The sequence below is a fragment of the Equus quagga genome, chromosome 8 (genome assembly GCF_021613505.1).
Source record: "Equus quagga isolate Etosha38 chromosome 8, UCLA_HA_Equagga_1.0, whole genome shotgun sequence".
NCBI classification, from domain to species: domain Eukaryota; kingdom Metazoa; phylum Chordata; class Mammalia; order Perissodactyla; family Equidae; genus Equus; species Equus quagga.
This window is the reverse complement of record NC_060274.1, coordinates 60,420,269-60,435,617: the sequence shown is the minus strand read 5'-3', so window position 1 is coordinate 60,435,617 and position 15,349 is coordinate 60,420,269. Positions and strand designations below refer to the sequence as shown.

At 37.6% G+C, this 15,349-nt stretch overlaps 1 protein-coding gene across 20 annotated transcripts in view; it reads left to right on the top strand.

The window, feature by feature from the left end:
- MTERF1 (mitochondrial transcription termination factor 1) overlaps positions 1-15,349 on the top strand; it is a 212,234-nt gene that overhangs the window by 102,746 nt on the left and 94,139 nt on the right. For 14 of the 20 annotated variants that reach the window (XR_006889851.1, XR_006889855.1, XR_006889854.1 and 11 more), the window contains one exon: positions 1,246-1,346. The exons of the other annotated variants lie outside the window; for them this stretch is intronic. The gene's annotated coding sequence lies outside the window, so the exon portion shown is untranslated. The remainder of the gene's footprint in view (positions 1-1,245; positions 1,347-15,349) is intronic. 20 annotated transcript variants of the gene reach the window in all.

Here is a 15,349-nt window from a genome sequence, read left to right as displayed (position 1 = left end):
CTTGCCCTGGCCAGGAAATTTTTAATCATTTGTCATTCCAAGTAAGTTCACCCTCAGTGCTATGGCCTTCTTAATGCTGGCATGAGACAAATTGTCCTCTGGGATTAAGATGTAGTGAACTTGGGCTTGCTGTGGCCCCGATAAAAGAGATAGGGGTGATCACAGGGAGTGTGTATTTTTGCTTTTAAATATAAACAAAGATTTATAAATTGAGTATTTGATATCATTCCTTGTGCAGAATTTGAATCTTCCACACGCAGTTCAAAATTTACTTGCCAGCAATGGATTTATGTGTCCTTCAAAGTTTTATATCCCTTTTGGTGATAATAATAATAATACAGTGTTCTACTGTTTCTGAAGTGCTTTCATTGTCATGTTTATTCTTGCAGTATTAGCTTATGAGGCAGATAGGGTAAGAATTAGGCTCAGAGAAGTTAAGTGGCTTACCCAAGGTCACATGGCTTGTAAGAATAGGGCTAGCTCTTGAACAAGTCTTCTGACTCCAAATCCTGTCTTCTTTTCATTAGAGTTTGGTGCCTCTTATGTTTCTTATGTCTTCTTCTCACCAAAGAAAATTTTATTTTGGACAAGTGTTCAAAGCAGTTTTGATGGAATGCATTCAAATGCTGTTTACATGGAGCTGACAGCATGGAAATGTGCAGCTTCTCAATCAAGGCAGTGCTTGTTATCTTGGAATCCTGGGACTGCCGAAGATCAGTATGAAGTGGTTTCATCCTTCTCTACTTTTCTAAGCACAGCAATTTGCTTGTACTTCTGCTATAGTATATATTTCTGTCTTATATTATAGGTAGTTATTTACATGTATATTTCTAAATCTCAACTGTAAGCTCCTACCCAGTTACCATGATATTCATTGTTGTATGCTCCACTGCACTTTGTCCAATGTGTTGCGGGAATTAAATGCTCAATGAATGTTTATTAAAAGGAATTAAAGATGATATAGGAGGGTTTGAAGAGTTCAGATGTACTTCTCTATACTATCTATATCAGTGTTGTGTGAAATAACTTTCTGCAGTGATGGAAATGCTTCATATTTGGTCTGTCTACCACAAAAGCCTCTAGTGGCTAGTGTGACTAGGGAGTGGAATTTTCAATTTTATTCAATTTAAAGTAATTTAAATTTAAATAGCTGCATGTTGTTGATGGTTACCATATTAGACAGCACAGCTCTAAATTTTCATATATTTGAACTTTGTCAGATCCCTAAAATCTGATTGTATTTAGGTCCTTCCATACACTGATGGTTCTCGCTATGTTTTTGATGAGGTTGCACAGCCAACCTCGGGCAAGGTGATGAAGGGATGCGCAGAGACTTTCTCTTGCAGGTAAGGGAGGAGGCCCTCTCTGCTCCTTGAGCCTCTGGGGAGGAGGGTGCCTGTTCCGGAGTGTTTTCTGGGAAGCAGAATTGCCTTGTCTTTTGGAGTTGCAAAGCATTGGGGGTGGGGGAGGGGGAGCTCTAGAAGGTGACACAGTGGAAGATTTCTCAGTTCTTGAGGCTCAGTGATATTCAGTCTGGGCCTGTAGGAAAGAAAAGTTTCATCATTTCCTAAGAAAAGCAAATCTGCAGTCAGAAGAAAGAGGAGGACAGGCAACTAACATTTGTTAAATAGATTTCCTCTCACAGTCTGATAGGTGTTCCAGTGGGTAAGAATCTTTAGGCTCTGTGTCTCTCCTTAACACAGAAGGCTGTATACATCACCCATAATGTAAATTATGCATTTCTTCTAGTGGTGAAACTTCTAAATTCCTACTCTGAATTTGTCAGCTTGGAGTTAATAAAAAATTTCTCTCTCTCCTCCTTTCCCCCCCAGATAGCAGTAGCAGAAACTGCCCAGTGTCGACAAAAATAATCCATAACCAATATATAAATGAAAATTTGGGAGAGTTTATTCTGAGCTAAAATCTGAGGACCATGGCCCAGGGCCTTTCTTCCCGAAGGAAGAAAGGGCACCAAAGAAGTGAAGTGTACAGAGTGGTTATATACCCCCAAACAGGTTGTTTCACATATGATTGAAATGTTCCTCCCACAGTAGTCACAAGATTGCCCTGTCGGCACAGCACTCGATGGACACAGCAGGTAGTGGGTCTGTTATCTCGGAGGGCGTAGCAGGAGGCAAGTGTATTGTCTCGAGCTGGGTGGTCACAGGTGAGCGCAATCGGTTCTCAGCCTAAGAAAAGATGCTAAATCCTTAAGGAAATGCCGAGGTTGGGAGGGGGAGGGAAGTTGCACCTTTATTTCAAAGGCCTTTGTTCTTGCCATAGGGAATATCTAAAGCAGATATACAATGCATGCTCAACGGCCTCTGTCAGGCCCTTTTGGAAAGACAAGGTCAGGCCGAATTAGGTTTACACCGAATGGCTTCCTCATATACTCCAATATAGCCTATTACTTGCCATTTTTATTTGTCACCAGGAAAAGAGAAATGCTGTTCATGCAGTGAGGACCCCTCTGACCTCAGCAGCTTCTAAGAACCCCCATTCCTTATACTGTGGCTTCTGCTAATTCCTCTGGGGAAGGCAAAAAGTTAAACAGAGAGAGAGGCAGGAGTGAAATGGCAGCCAAATGGGAGAGTCCAAGTGGGTCCTTGAATAGATGTCTATGTGTTATTATGTGATGCTGGGCACAAGTCCTTTCTTAGGATGTAAACAATGTTATAAAAGCAGATTTTTGAGATCCTTGTGCTCTACTAGAGGTAAAACAAATATTTAGAAATGAAAATGGGTGCATTATTAACATTGATGTACTCATGGGTAACTGTAAAAGCTACTATAAATGAATCCTAAATTTCAGCATTGTAGAGTGAAGGATTGGCATCATTATTTGTGAAGGGACTCAAGAGTATCTATTGTGATTCAAAGAGCAGGATCTGCCCCAAGGAGCTCACTCTCTAAGGCTGACAAAAACAGTAGATATTAATATTCTGTATTGTATATGAAACTAACACTTAAAAATATGTTCTTCCTCTTTAAAAAATATGTTCAGATTAACATTTTAACTTTCTTTCCTTTTCTGGGAGAGGTGAGAGGTAAGAATTATTCGTCTCCTTAGGCATAAGACAAAAGGAAAGTGCAGAGAGAGAAGTGACCTGGCTAAGCTTACAGAGCAATCATGTCTCTATCTACTTTGGCATTTCAATAGGGAACTTCAAAGTAGGAGCCACCAAACTGGCCTTTCTCCTCAGGAGTAAGATGACAGCTCCAATCTCTTAGTAGGTGTAAGGAAACTTGTGTATATAAAATACATATGTGTGCAAAGGATGAAAAGAGACCCCAGTCTGGTAAGGCTGATGGAGAGAAGACAAATGACTTGTGACCTGATTCTGATTCCCTGAACTATTTTTTTTTAAATAATTTTTTTGTTTTGGCATAATTTTAAGTGTATGGAAAAGTTGTAAGGATAGTTCCCAGATAATCTTCATCCATTTTCCCTTGATATTAACCTTTTATAGTTGATTTCTTGAATTTTGCAATAATTTTATATGCATGAGTGCCCTTAAACAGTGCCTTGTCTACAAGTGGGTTTGATGAGGATTTTTAGGCTGCTTAATTTTAAAACGGCTTATGATGAGGATTTTTAGGCTGGTTAGTTTTAAAACTACAGATGAGATTCAGGCTCCAAGGAGTGAAATTTGCTTGTCCTTTTGTTGGGAAAGATTTACATTTCTAAGGAAAACCTCTATCTGTGAAGATGCTTCCCTCTCTGTACCAGGAAGAAGAAGAGAGATGACCTTATCCCTAGAAACTGTTAATGGGGAAGGCAAGAACTTAAGTTGGTTGCTGTCTGGCAATCTCATGTAACTGATTTAGGGTGGTGGCTTCTGACCTTTACTTAATCCGATTTGATTCTTGTCTAAAAGTCATGGGATCACCCAACGACCAGACCCCACCTGCACTGACACCATTTTAACTTTTATTCATGTTCTTTCCTTTGTCTTGTAAAGAAATGACTCACATACCCATGCCTTATAAAATTAGCCCTAACCCTCAACTCGGGGCAGCAGCAGGAGCTCTGTCTGCCCATGGGTCCTGTCCCCACGCACCAGCTCTGCCTGCCCATGGGTCCTGTCCCCATGCCAGTGGTGGCAGCAGCAGCGGCTCTGCCTGCCCATGGGCCCTGTCCCCATGCCAGTGGAGGCAGCAGCAGCAGCGGCAGCAGAAGCAGCAGCAGAGGCAGCAGAAGTGGCAGCAGCAACATGCCAGCAGCAGCCCTGCCTGCCCATGGGTCCTGTCCTTCTGCCAGTGGCGGCGGCAGCAGCTCCCCATGCCAGCAGCATCTCTGACTGCCCGGGCCCTGTCCCCACGCAGAAGCTCTGACTGCCCATGGATCCTGTCCCCTTGCAGGCAGCAGAAGCTCTGACTGCCCATGGGTCCTGTCCCCATGCTATTCTATTCTCTAAATAAAAGAGCATTACTGCCAGATCTTAAGAGTCTAAGAAATCTTTCTTTCGACTCCTCGGCTCACCGACCCCGCATCAGGTTTGTTTCTATCACTTTCCTAAAATGTTTTCCACCACTTTGCTGCTAAGGTAGAATAATCTACATATCTAATAAGGATTTGACAGTTCAGCACTGAAAATTTCAGTTATAAAGTCAGTGGAGAATTTAGCCACAGCTACCATTGCTGGAGAAAAGGGAAGGAAGAATATTTGATAAGTGTGACAAGAGAAATAACTTTGAAATAAGGGAGAGCCTTATCAGGTAGCTCTCAGGCTGGAAGGTACTTTTTCTTCTCAGGAACCATTGATTCTTTGTAGCGATACTGAGATGACAGAATTTTACAAACAGCACTTTATAAAATAAGCATTGAAGGAGAGCTGGATTTCCCCAAATTCTTGGATTTATTCAGTAGTAAATAGGAACAGAATTAACTAGGACTACAAAAATTTAATCGATAATGATGCTCAACTTTAAAGTTGGAACTTTGAGCAATTGCAGACTGAGTGAGAAATTTCTGCAGTGCTTACAAGGAAGTGAATCATAGGTTAGTGGAGGATATGGAAGTACATGGGGCCCATGAAGATCAGTATGCCACAGAGAAGTGCCGTTGATGAAGAGCACTTGGTAAGGACTAAGCCAGGTTTCTCCAGTCATTCAATGAGGAGGGATTGACATTTAATATTGGACTAATACTACAGTTATATTTGTTTATTATTTGAGTTTGTTAAATTTGCATTTATGGTTAAGTATACTATAGAAGGAACTATATGAAATTGCCAATATTTGACTATTTTTGATCCACAAAAATGGCACTTTCATGTCATACCTAATACTAGCAAACTGTATGTGGTTAATTCCAAAAATTTTCACTTGGTTTCACCTTATATATATATATTTTTTGAGGAAGATTAGCTCTGAGTTAACATTTGCCACCAATTCTCCTTTTTTTTTTTTGCTGAGGAAGACTGGCCCTGAGCTAACATCCATGCCCATCTTCCTCTATTTCACGTGGGATGCCTGCCACAGCATGGCATGACAAGTTGTGTGTAGGTCCACGCCCAGGATCCAAACCAGTGAACCCCGGGCCACTGAAGTGGGACATGTGAACTTAACTGCTGCACCACTGGGCCGGCCCCTCACCTTATATTTTTCTTCTTTTTTTGAACTTGGAAGTGAAGAACAGCTATTTGAACCAGGAAAACCTGACTGACATTTGCTATGAAAATGCCTAGAATGTGCAGAAAGATGAGCAGAACTCTTGACAAAATGCACCTGTCCTGTGTGCCAGATATTGCATAATTGCATTGTAACTGTGTTATACTTTCTTCCCAGGATTAAGTTGGTTCTGTGTATTTAGATCTGTGATTTTTACAGATTTAGCAGTACATACTCACCATTTTCCCCCCCCCAGGTCTCTAAGAAGGTATAGCTGAAAATGATTGTTTATCATCATATTTAATTTTCAACCATAAGGTGGCATCATATCACATTTTATGCCAAAGCAGCAGGCTGTTTTTCTGTTCAGTGAAATGACTAATGCTCTGCGCATGTCTTTAAGTTAGTGTAACACATTATTGAATTTTGAAGTTTATAAACAAATATTAGAAGCTGGCATCTTCGTACAGGGGTTTGACATTTTTTTCTTATATTTGATCTTTTTGTATTATGGCTGAGAAGTTAGTAATAGAATAGTCTATTTCTATATTAACTGACACTATGTTTTACCTCATTAAAATATGTAAGGCAGTTTCTTGCATATATAGAAGTTTCTCAAAAATATTCATTGCATGATAAAATTAAAATATTCCTTTAATGGGCCTTACCCTCAGGAATTCATTTTCTCTTTTGTCAAGTTGAATTTACAACACACTTTTATTGCTATGACCCATTTCTTACCAGAATAAGAAGCTTATTTTCAAGAAGTTAAACCCAACTGAACACATTTAATTTCCCTACTACCCTTTAAAAATACGTTATTATTATTATTTTTTTAGCATGCCACTTTTCTTTGCTTGATTAGAAATGTCCAGGACTTGCAAGTTACATAAATGTGCTGGTTTACTTTCTCTAGTTGCTTGATTGAAAATTCTGGTTTATTTTTGAAAAGCTGAGTAAAAATTTTGCTTCATTTTTCTCTGCAGAAACATTTTGTACCTTTGTAGAAAACATAGTAAACGTTTTCCATATAAAACCTCCCTTTCTTCAGATGAAGTGATTTTGTCGTTGGAACTCTTTGTTTATAGTTATGTGGGAAGTTGGCGCCACTTGGTCTACAGGGAACACTCCCGCAAGGTGTGTTGCAGGGCACCTTAGAGTCCAGTTAGGAATTTGGAGATTGCAATATTAAGAATTTGGTCTCAACATTTCTCTAGTTGTGGACCACTTGGAGCACTTAATTCTCCTACTGACTGGCTATGAGGCCAAAGCAACAGATTAAAAAGTGAAAAATTATTAACCATTAAAAAGCAACAACTCTATATTGTATCACTAGCTAGAATGATGTTTGTATTAAATTCTTAAAATGATTTCATGAATTGAGGTTTGGCTGTAATCTAGATATTGAATCTCCTTTTTTTTTCCCCCCCTGGGTGGACCTTTGCTTTAAAAATAAATGAATTGTATTTTTCTCTGCTATAAATAACGTAGGCTTTTTATCCTTAATATTTTCCTCTCAGTTCCACAGTGAAAAGTCAAGGTTAAATAAAGTGAAAAGTTGAAGTGGAACAAGCAGGGTGTTGTGAAATAGAGTAAGGGGGTAGTCCAAGGAAGAAGGTTCAGGAAGGCATGTCTGAGAAGATGATCTTGGTTTAAGTTGAAGCATGAGTCAGAGCCAGCCCTCTAAATTTGGCCTTGATTTGAGCGGGTAGAGGATGGGATGGTAGTGACCACAGAGAACATTCCAGAAAGTGACTAGCCTATGTAAAGGCTCTATATTGGGAAGGAGCTTAGCATGTAAGAGAGAGATGAGGACTGTGTGGCTAGAGCATAGGGGCAGGGAGAGGGTGCTGGGACTGTGGTAAGGTGAAGTGGAGAGGTAGGCTAGTGCCATGGTAAGGACTTTGGATCCTTTAAAAGCAGTGGGAAGCAAGTGAAGAGTTTTAACTAGGGAAATTACCTGAGCTTATTTACATTTTAAAAAGATCACTCTGGTTCAACAATAGTGGAATAGATAAATAAGTTGTGGTATATTCATACAATGGAATGTTCTATAGCATGGAGAATGGATGATTTGTTGCTACACACAATACCATGAAACAACCTGCCAACTCAAATATGGTATTGAGTGAGAAAAGCCAAATGCAAAAAAGGACGTATTGTATGAGTCCATTTATGTGAATATTCTGTTTCTCAAACTGGGCATTGATTACATGGATATGTTCAGTTTGTGAAAATTCATCAAGTTGTACATTCATGATTTGTGCACTTTTGTGTATGTATGTTAAATTTAAATAAAAAGTTAAAAAATGGTTACTTTGGCTGCAGAAGAAAGAATCAGTTATAGAAGAGAGTGGAAGCAGGGGTACCAGTTAGAAGGCTATTGAAATTTTCCAGGTGAAAGATGATGATTTCAACTAGGGTGGCGGTAGAAATGGGGAGAAGTGGGTAGGTTCTGGGTCTAATATGTATTATAGTACAGTTTTAAGTATTATATGGAAACATGAAATTGTTAATATTTGACCACTTTTGGTCTTCAAAAGTGACAATCTTTCCTTGTGATGTTAAGATAAAAACTTAGGGTTTTACTTGAGAACAGATACTGAGTTAGAGTGATTCCCTTCCATTCAAATAACTATATTACTTTCTCTATAATGAATTATTTATAGTTTTTTTCTACTTTACCTATACTAAAATTCATGTATCAAAACTAGGAGTAATTCTTAATGTAACTGACTATTTAATTAACATACTGGTATTATGTCCTACTTTGCTGTAAAGATTGTGAAAACAGGTAAAACCTGTTTTGTTTTCAAAGTCGAGAGTTAAGTGTTTGTGCCTTCATATACAGTATAAATTGCATTTTAGCATATGGATGTTAAACAGCAGGTTTATCAGCTTCTTTTCCTCCCAGAACTAAGGTAGTTTTTGTGTCTATTTAGGAAGCCTTTTGTGGGTTGTCAGATTTCTGAAGCGAATCATGGGATCAAGAGGCCCCTGACTGGTGTAGCAGGGGTTCTTTACATTGTGAGCACTGAGGGTCTCAACTAGGCTGCTGAGATGTACAAAGAAAGCTGTACAGTGAATTCTAACCCTGTAGCCCTTTCTATTGTAACTGAATCTTCAGATTCATATCCATCAAATTGACATGTGATAGTCTAAGGAGAAAACAACCTTGGAAATGGTCTATTAAAAGTAATTTACTCTCTCATCTATCACATTCTCAAATGGTCTACATTTGAGCAAAGCAGTGGGAGTATAATACCCATATTCTGAAAGCTGAGAGGGTCTAGGGAAAGGTATTTTAATTTTATTCTTTTTCTCTCAACATGCATATTTTGTCACACAAACATATATAAAGTAAAAGTGGAAGAGGCAGATGACATTTGATATATATATATATTTTTTTTTAACAGCTTTGAATTCATTTCCTCATATCAGAAAAGCAGCCTCCTGGTTATTATTAGATTTTCAGAATGTACAGATGGAAAATAGTTAACGGAAATCACCCCAACTAGATTTATTTTACATGGTGCTTCACTGAGTATGGAAGTCATCTAGAAGGTTCTAATTTTTTCCCTGGAGACCATCACAAAACACGGCCCCCAGAAGAGGGGTAGGATGGGTGGAGGAAACAATCTGCAAATGTTTGCTTGAAAGATGACCTTTCCTGCCTAGTTATGGAATGAAATCGATACTGACCTCCAGATTTGTTGACCTGTTCATGAGATGGAAACTAAAATGTGAAAAAAATGAAAGTTTTCCCTGATGATAGATTTTTTTTCCTCCTTCAGATGCAGCTAGTGTGAATAATCTAGTGACTAGAAAGATCTTCAGACCTCTATATAGTGCTGAAGAATATCAAGTTGAGAAAGGGCATGCTTTCTCTATATCATTGTGCCTTAATCTTCTTAGATTTTTCTACAAAGAAATCATGTTAATCAAATCTCCTTTCTGCTATGTGAAAGGTGCAGGCTGACTAATGCTTGACTTTGGGTGAAATTGGATATGGAAGAAAATCCTGACTTGAAACAATACCAGACTTTCCATAATCCTGTGTTGCTGGAGTCTTAGTTCAGGACTGTAATTTCCAGCTCAGGTTCTGTGAAATCCCAGAGTCCTGCCAGTGAGCTCAAGAAGTACTGCACACTTTTTAGAGGCAAAACAAAATCAAAAACCCCCCAAAACAAAAACCAATGTAAAACAAAAACAAAACACCAATTTATTTATTTATTTATTTATTTATTGCGGTAACATTGGTTTATAACATATAAATTTCAGGTGTACATTGTTATATATTTTGATTTCTATGTGGATTACATCATGTTCACTACCCAAAGACTAATTACAATCCATCACCAAACACGTGTACTTTTGCCTTCCTCCCTCCCCCCTTCTTCCCCTCTGGTAACCACCAATCTAATCTCTGTTTCTATGTGATTGTTTGTCATTGTTTTTACCTTCTGCTTCTGAGTGAGATCATATGGTATTTGACTTTCTCCCTCTGACTTATTTCATTTAACATAATACCCTCAAGGTCCATCCATGTTGTCACAAATGGCCAGATTTCATCATTTCTTATGGCTGAGTAGTATTCCATTGTGTATATACCACTTCTTCTTTATCCATTCATCCCTTGATGGCCACCAGGTTGCTTCCAAGTTTTGGCTATTGTGAATAATGCTATGATGAACATAGGGGTGCATGTATCTTTATGCATTCGTGTTTTCATGTTCTTTGAATAAATACCCAGCAGTGGGATAGCTGGATCATTTAAATGTATTTAAACATAGGAAGAAATATTTGCTTTGAAAATGTTTAGGAGTAGGTTTTACATATGTATCTTCAAATCAAAGAGCAGCAATTCTATGTTGCAAGGACAAAAAGGCAGAAACTGCTATTCATCTGGTTCATAAACTTTGCTGGTTATAATAATAAAATGTGTCTAAAATGTAAGCTGATTTTTAAAAAACTTAATTCAGAATGTATATATCTAAAATATGGTTGCTTTTTCAAAATGCTTTTCTTGGGAAGCTATCTACTTATTTCAAAATTTCCTCTGTTAAAATATTTTTGGAACGCCTTGGAAACTTTTTACTTTTGAGTCTGCAGCATATCTCTTTGAATATCTTTTGGGTGGAGGCTGAATTTTTGGAAAAATATGAAGTTGTTAAGAATAGAGAGCCCAGAAATAAACCCATACATATATGGTCAACTGATCTTAGACAAGGCTGCCAAGCATACAGAGTGGGGAAAGGATAGTCTCTTCAATAAACGGTATTAGGAAAAGTGAAATCCACATGCAAAAGAATGAAATTGCATTCTTATTTTACACAATACACAAAAGTTAATTCAAAATGGATTAAAGACTTAAATGTAAGACCTAAAGCCATAAAACCCCTAGAAGAAAACGTAGGAGAAAAGTTTCTTGACACTGGTCTTGGCAATAATTTTTTGGATATGATGCCAAAAGCATAGGCAACAAAAGCAAAAATAGACAAGTGGGACTACTTCAAACTGAAAAGCTTCTGTACAGCAAAGGAAACAATCAACAAAACAAAAAGGTAATCTTTCAAATGGGAGAAAATATTTGCAAACCGTCTATCTGGTAAAAGGTTAATATTTAAAAAATATAAGCAACTCATACAACTCAATAATAAAAAAACAAGTAACCCAAATTAAAAATTGGGCATAAGAACTGAATAAACATTTTTCCAAAGAAGACATACAAATGGCCAACAGATATATGAAAAAATGCTCAACATCACTAATCATCAGGGAAATGCAAATCAAAACCACAGTGAAATACTACCTTACATTTGTTAGAATGGCTTCATTAAGAAGACAAGAAATAACAAGTGTTGAAGATATGGAGAAAAGGGAAATCTTAAACACTGTTGGTGGGAAGGTAAATTGGTGTAACCACTATTGGAAAAGAGTATGAAGTTTCCTCAAAAAAAATAAAAAAGAGAGCTAACATATGATCCAGCGATTTGACTTGTGGGTATATATTCAAAGGAATTGAAATCAGGATCTTGAAGAGCTATCTCACTCTCATGTTCATTGCAGCATTATTTAATATGCCAAGACATAGAAGCAACTTAAATGTTCATCAACCAATGAATAGAGAAGACGTGATGTAAATAGGCAAACAAATAAAGGAGTAGTATTCAGCCACGAGAAAGAAGAATATCCTGCTATTTGCAGCAAGATGGATGAACCTGGAGGATATTATGCTAAGTGAAATAAGCCAGACACAGAAGGATAAATACTACATGATACCACTTATTTGAGGAATCTAACATAGTCAAACTCATAGAAGCATTTAGTTGTAGTGTCTCCTTAGTCTCTTCTAATCTAGGAAGTTCCTCACACTTTTTTTTTTTGGCCTTTCATGATCATGACACTTTTTAAGAGTATTGACCAATTATTTCATTGAATGTCCTTAAATTTGGTTTTGTCTGATATTTCTCTATGACTAAACTCAGTTTTGCATTTTTTACCAAAAAACTATAGAAATGATATTGTGTTCTCCTCAGTGCATCATATCACAGGCACATGATTTTAATTTGTTTATCATGGATGATGTTAACTCTGATCATTTTGTTAAGGTGGTATCTGCCAGGTTTCTCCACTGCAAATATACCATTTTTGCCTTTGACATTTGAAAATTTAGTTAAAAAAAATGTACTGAACAAGGGGCTGGCCTGGTTGCATAGTGGTTAAGTTCATGTGCTCCTCTCTGGCAGCCTGGGGTTCATGGTTTGGATCCCAGGCATGGACCTAGCACCACTCATCAAGCCATGCTGTGGTGGTATCTCATATAAAATAGAGGAAGATTGACACAGATGTTAGCTCAGAGCCAATCTTCTTCACACACACACACACACACACACACACACAAAAGTACTGAACAAGAGTAAGTATATACAGTCTCTCAAAACAAGGTTGCAGGACCACTCACTGGCTGTAGAGTTTTATTTACTAAAGAAGTCTCATTTATTTGCTGTCAAATGACATTTTGAGACAATATAAATTTCCTATTTCTCATCATACTTTTGCCCTGAATTTTAGCATCTATTAATGATACTTGCCTGAAACAGTTATAACAGCAATGTTTACTGTATGGTGATTTTCTATTTCCACCATTTCTTCTAAATTATTAGTGGAATTCTAATGCAAGGAAGAGCTGTCATTATTTATTTCAGTAGAGACTGCATGATTTCTTATTTTAGTCTATGGGTTATAATCTATTACTATAATTATTTCTTTTCTTGCCCAAATATACCCCAAATTGGCTACTGGGAGACCCTTTAAGTTTAGAGCTTACATCCTTAACCACAACTGTAAACTCCTTCTTGATAGTTGTACCCATTTATTTCAGGGAGACCCCATGCATTCTTGTTTTAATAGGTTCTCATTCACATGGATATAGGGGGCTTATCTTGGCTTCTGAATAAGATAGTATGTCCTTCTTAAAAAAAAAAAAAAGAAGCAATTCCTAATCTGTCGTACCCCAGTTCATTTGCCACTCTCTCACAATTTTTGCTACAAACTTTCCATATGGACATTTTTCAACTGCAGAGACTATTCATGATAAATATCCTATACAGGCAGGAGGGATTCAACTATTTTCAGTACTTTTAATTATCTTCAATTTGATTTAATTCAACAAACATTTATTTCAAGGCACATTGGAGGAAAAAAAGTAGAATGAAACCTACTCTCTGATCTCAACCAACTTGCTATCCAGTGGGGGAGACCAGACATATATGCAATTATGATATAGCTATAGCAGGGTGTGGTAAGTATTTGAACAAAATGTTATGGGAACATAAAGAAGGATGAGTTTCATTCCAACTTGGGGGTGGGGTAGGGTGATAGAGAGGGACAAGGCAGGGAAGAGGGGGTATGTGAAATCTTCTTTGAGGCTTACCAAACAAGGACAAAGGTATGACTGTAATCTGAAGAAAATGTTTGCTGGACAACTCATTTCTTTGCCATTTGCTTTTTATCTTCATTCTTTTGAGACTAAGTTTTCTTTTTCATTTCAAAAATCATGAAAACCAAAGGTCAGAGAGGGTTACATTTTTACAACTAATTGCTGAGACATGGAACCGATGGTGACCTAGAGGTGATAACCTAGAAGTGTAATGAGAATGGATTAAGTGCATATCGCTTTACATTGTAGTGTAGTTCAGTCTTGAGAATGGAGAATCAGAGCAAGCCTGGGTTGGGAATGTCTTATATAATCTCCTGTTCCCTGTTGCTTTTCATTTCTCTCGGCAAAAGTAAAACCAACTCTCCATGTTATCTAACTGGGTTCAGAAAAAGCTCTTGTCATGATGTCCCTTTTGGAGTTATCTAAGCAAGGAAGAGGATGATGACTTCCAGGACAGTGATTGCATACTTGAGCAATAAGCAAATATTAAGAGACAGTTTTTGGAAGGTGATGGTGGTGGCAGTGAGGGACTGTCACTGTGCTTCATGTAAAATGTTGCTCTTTTTTGAAGTGGCTTTTCTCTTTTAGCATGCAATGCAACTGCTGCTGGAATCTCTCTTTCTCTGCTGCTTTTGGTAGCCAAGGCATTTGTAGCATCTGAGCAGTAGGGTTGAGGCCATTTGGCTCCTAGAGGTTCTCTGCTAAAGTTTTTGATGCCTTGAAATTCTTTGGGCCTGAGGCCTGCCAGAGAGGAGGACAGAAAACATAGTAGACTGAATGAATGATTACTCGTGTGAGCTTCAGAAGGAGTGAGATCTTCATAATCTGTTGGAGAGTAAGACAGAGAAAATGCCATGTACTTTTGTGCAGAAAATAAGAGTGAAACCAGTTAGCATCACAGAGAACTTTTCTTGGTACGTAGGTATAAGGTTCCTAATTTAAAACTGAATGAAAGGTGAACTTAATGCACATAAAATACTTGGAAAAGGATTGGTTCTGAAAAACTTCTGAAAGTTATTTATCTATTACTAAATGATTTCAATGCTGCTAACACCCGGAGATATGGGTATGTCCCTTCTTATAGTCTTCTTATGAGGAACAGAAACACCCAGAAATATGCATATATATGTATATAATGGCTTTTCTATGCGTATGCTCACATGTATAATTTATATTCCAACCAGGAGTGTTTGTCTGGATGGCTTATTTGTGATTTGATATATGTGAGAAATCTTAAAAATATTTTTTAAGAGAATTTATTCTCATCCTCTACTATTTGCCTTCTTTCATCTAAGCTTATTCAAGAAACATGGAGAATTAAATATATACTTGATTTGTGGAACAAAAGAAATCAAAGACAAAGTTTCTCTCAAACTTTCCATCACGAGTTTTAAAAATTGTCATCGATTATAAGTTCTGAATTGAACTTCTTTTATTATCCATATGTGGGTATATGTACACACACACATATACAAATATACACTAACCCTAAAGGTGAGATGGAAATGAGCCTACAAGAAAATAACAACTCAAAAGTGACAACATTATGACTATCGAAAATAGTGTTGCATGTGTAGAGTAGTTTTGCATTCTATTTATATCACAATCACCTTTGGGAAGTCCTTGTTAATTGGGGGTTACATCTAGAGCAAGAGGTTGCTCAACTCTTGGTTCCTTAGAGAGTTAGACTGTTTGGCCTGAGTTATGGAAAAGGAATTGTGTCACAAGCAGAGTTATGGTTTCAGGACTGCTTCCAAATATTCTTTCTTTGGTTATAGGGGTAAAGAGCTGAGG